This window comes from Triticum dicoccoides, unplaced genomic scaffold, assembly GCF_002162155.2.
Source record: "Triticum dicoccoides isolate Atlit2015 ecotype Zavitan unplaced genomic scaffold, WEW_v2.0 scaffold79217, whole genome shotgun sequence".
Lineage (NCBI taxonomy): Eukaryota > Viridiplantae > Streptophyta > Magnoliopsida > Poales > Poaceae > Triticum > Triticum dicoccoides.
The window spans coordinates 175,676-180,035 of NW_021300310.1; positions in this window are offsets into that span (position 1 = coordinate 175,676).

Below are 4,360 nucleotides of genomic sequence, written 5' to 3' on the forward strand. Positions count from 1 at the left end.
GAACATGTCATCCATCATGAAAGAATAGTTATTGTGTATAACACGACGAGGATGCAAATTGAGCATACAAGTATAAGGATCATGCAATGGATGGGTGATAGAGGCGAGGGTGTCCCGATCTTTTGATGAGATGATAACTATCGATTTGGTGGAGACGACTTTGACGATCCGACTACAAACGTGCACGACGTTGCGCCTTAGCAATCGCTAAACCAATCTCCTGAGGTTATTGACCACGCCGGAGCACGATCAACCTGACCACGAAGGTCTATTCCTGCAAGCAATCAAAGAACGAGCAAGAATATGATAAAAGCAATCTGAATATTGCGAATATATATGAAGTATTGATAAAGGTGGGGATCCGTAAGCGGTCTTGGTCTGGTCGTTGGACACAAACGAAGTACACGAAGTTGCAATGGCTAACTTTTAACTAAACAAATCCCAAGGGAAAAGCTACTAGATAGATCTACTTATATAGGAGCAAGGGGTGGCGGCCTAGGAGGTGGGAGGACGTCCCAAGGCAGCCTAAAACTAACCCTAGGTCATACAAGGCCAATGGGCCCAAGTGGAGGTGATGCAACACCTTTGGACTTGTTGTTTGACTCGGATTCTGCTGCAGCGTCTGATTGTTTCGTCTACATCTCAATGCTCCGGACGAATTTGAAGGTCAATCCAATTGGGCTGCAAAGAGCACGAAATCTAGAATCCAACAAAAAAAGATGATAGAGGCAAAGGTGTCCCGTCTTTCGATAAGATGGTGAATTTCGCTTTGGTGGAAGTCGACTTTGACGATCCGACTACGAACGTGCGAGGACGTCGCGCCTTAGCAATCGCTAAACCAACTCCGAGAGGTTATTGACCACGCCGGAGCACGATCAACCTGACCACGAGGGTCTGTTTCCTGCGAGCAAACGAAGAACAAGCAAGAAACTAAGATTGCAATCTGGATATTGCGAATATAAGATGAAAGCTTTATTGATCAAGGTGGGGTTCTGTGACGCCTTTGTCTGGTCGTTGAACACAAACGAAGTACGCGAAGTTGCAGCTATGGCGAACTTTCAATCTAAACAAAACCCAAAGTCTAAACGATGCCCTAAGGGCTGTATATATGGAGGAAGAGGGGGGAATTTCGTGGCCCTTGGTGGAGGGGTCCGAAATCAACCCTATCTCTTGTTTCCCCACACATACGGACTCTAAAAATAGCCTATACTTATGTATTTCGAAATTACATGGGCCTGGCCCAATAATAAGGTGACGCAGCACCTAAAATAGCCTCGGGACGAAATTTAGGAAGTGGCATCTTGTATATTTCGTCCAAGCCTTCATGCACCCATTATGGTGGCTTCAAAGTCCTGAAATCATCACTTGTAACTCCGTTCTTGTTCCCCTTGCGCATGCCATCATCTCCATGCTTGTTCTTGCTCCAATGTTCATCCTTCTCCAAGCTAGGCCCTTCATTTGTAAGCAAAACAAATGTATCCAATTTAGGCAGCATCATATTCTCATGAACATTAGAATCATTACCAAGAAACGAAAGTACCTGGTAATTTAGTTGGCGTGCACGAGCTCTAGTAATTGGTCCAGTATGTATAGCAGCAGGGGCTGTGGGTGTAACAATTGTATTGATGTCCTCATCATCCTCCCCTTCTTGAAATGAAGTCGTCCTCGACGGAAGTTCATCTTCCTCACCCAAATAAGGCTTCAAATCTGCAATGTTAAAAGGGGGACTAACCCCAAAATCTGCAGGCAGCTCAAGTTTATATGCATTATCATTTATTTTCTCTAACACCTTAAAGGGACCATCAGCACGTGGCATTAACTTTGATTTGCGCAAATCAGGAAATCTATCCTTACGCAAATGTAACCAAACAAGATCTCCAGGTGCAAACACAACATGTTTTCTACCCTTATCTCCAGCAAGTTTATATTTAGCATTCATACGCTCAATGTTTTCCTTAGTTAACTCATGCATTTTTAAAATCAATTCAGCACGTTCTTTAGCATCAAAATTAACCTTCTCCGAAGATGGAAGAGGCAACAAATCAATAGGTGCACGAGGTAGGAAACCATACACCAAAAGGGCACATCTTAGTAGTAGAATGCAATGAACGATTATAAGCAAATTCAATATGAGGCAAGCATTCCTCCCACATTTTCTTATTATTCTTCAAAACAGCCCTAAGCATAGTAGACAACGTTCTATTGACTACTTCAGTTTGTCCATCAGTTTGAGGGTGACAAGTAGTACTAAAAAGCAGTTTAGTCCCCAACTTAGCCCATAAACATCTCCAAAAGTGGCTAAGAAATTTAGTATCACGATCTGAAACAATAGTTTTTGGCACACCATGCAAGCGAATAATTTCACGAAAGAACAAATCAGCAACATTAACAGCATCATCGCTTTTATGACATGGTATAAAGTGTGCCATTTTCGAGAATCTATCCACGACAACAAATATGCTATCCCTCCCCTTCTTTGTTCGAGGTAAACCTAAAACAAAGTCCATAGATATATCCTCCCAAGGAACACTAGGTACAGGCAAAGGCATATATAAACCATGAGGATTGAGTCGTGACTTAGCTTTTTGACATGTAGTGCAGCGAGCAATAAAACGCTCAACATCCCGTCTCATCTTTGGCCAAAAGAAATATGTAGCAAGTACGTCCTCCGTCTTCTTCACGCCAAAGTGTCCCATTAATCCTCCTCCATGCGCCTCCTGCAACAACAAAAGACGAACGGAGCTAGCTGGAATGCATAGCTTGTTAGCACGAAACACAAATCCATCGTTAACAACAAACTTGTTCCACATTCTTCCTTCTTTACAATTATGCATTACTTCTTTAAAATCAGCATCATGCACATATTGATCTTTGATGGTCTCTAAACCAAATATTTTGAAGTCAAGTTGTGAAAGCATAGTATAGCGACGAGACAATGCATCAGCAATAACATTTTCTTTTCCCTTCTTGTGTTTAATGACATAAGGGAAAGTCTCAATGAATTCAACCCATTTAGCATGTCTATGATTCAGTTTAGCTTGACTTTTAATATGTTTCAAAGATTCATGATCAGAATGTATAACAAATTCTTTGGGCCATAAATAATGTTGCCATGTTTCTAAAGTCCAAACAAGAGCATATAATTCTTTATCATAAGTAGAATAATTCAGACTAGGCCCACTCAATTTTTCAGAAAAGTATGCAACAGGTTTGCCATCTTGTAATAACACACCTCCTAATCCAATTCCACTAGCATCACATTCAAGCTCAAAAGTCTTATTAAAATCAGGAAGTTGGAGTAAAGGAGCATGTGTCAACTTATCTTTCAATACCGTGAAGGCTTCTTCCTGTGCGGTACCCCAAAGAAAAGGCACATCTTTCTTTGTAAGCTCATTGAGAGGTGCAGCAATGGTGCTGAAATCTCTCACAAAACGCCTATAGAATCCAGCGAGGCCAAGAAAACTCCTCACTTGTGTGACCGTTTTGGGCTGCGGCCAACTCTCAATAGCTTCAATCTTGGCTTTATCAACTTCAATTCCTTGTGGTGTAACAACATAGCCAAGAAAAGATACTCGGTCGGTGCAAAAGGTGCACTTCCCAAGGTTACCAAACAAACGTGCATCACGTAGAGCAATAAAAACAGCACGTAAATGTTCCAAATGTTCCTCCAAAGATCTGCTATAAATCAATATGTCATCAAAGTAAACTACCACAAATCGTCCAATGAAAGCACGTAAAACTTCGTTCATTAATCTCATGAAAGTACTAGGTGCATTAGTTAACCCAAAAGGCATGACTAACCACTCATATAATCCAAACTTAGTTTTAAATGCTGTTTTCCATTCATCTCCCAATTTCATACGAATTTGATGGTAGCCACTACGCAAATCAACTTTGGAGAATATTGTAGAGCCACTCAATTCATCAAGCATATCATCTAGCCTAGGAATAGGATGACGATAACGAATAGTAATATTATTAATGCCTCTACAATCAACACACATACGTGATGTACCATCCTTTTTCGGCACTAGAATAATAGGAACAGCACAAGGACTAAGGGATTCGCGTATATAACCTTTGTCGAGAAGCTCTTGTACTTGGCGCATAATCTCCTTCGTCTCCTCTGAATTAAGTCAATCTGATGCTCAATCCCTCGAATAGGCGGTCATCCCGGTGGCACATCTTGTGGAAAAACGTCAGCGAACTCCTGCAAAATGTTAGTGACAGCAGGAGGCAAAGAGGAAGGCACGTCCTCGAATGAAAATAATGCCTCTTTGCACACAAAAGCATAACAAACAGATTTGCTGAAATCTAGCTCATCAATATCAGATTTGGTGGCAAATAAACATGCACTTTT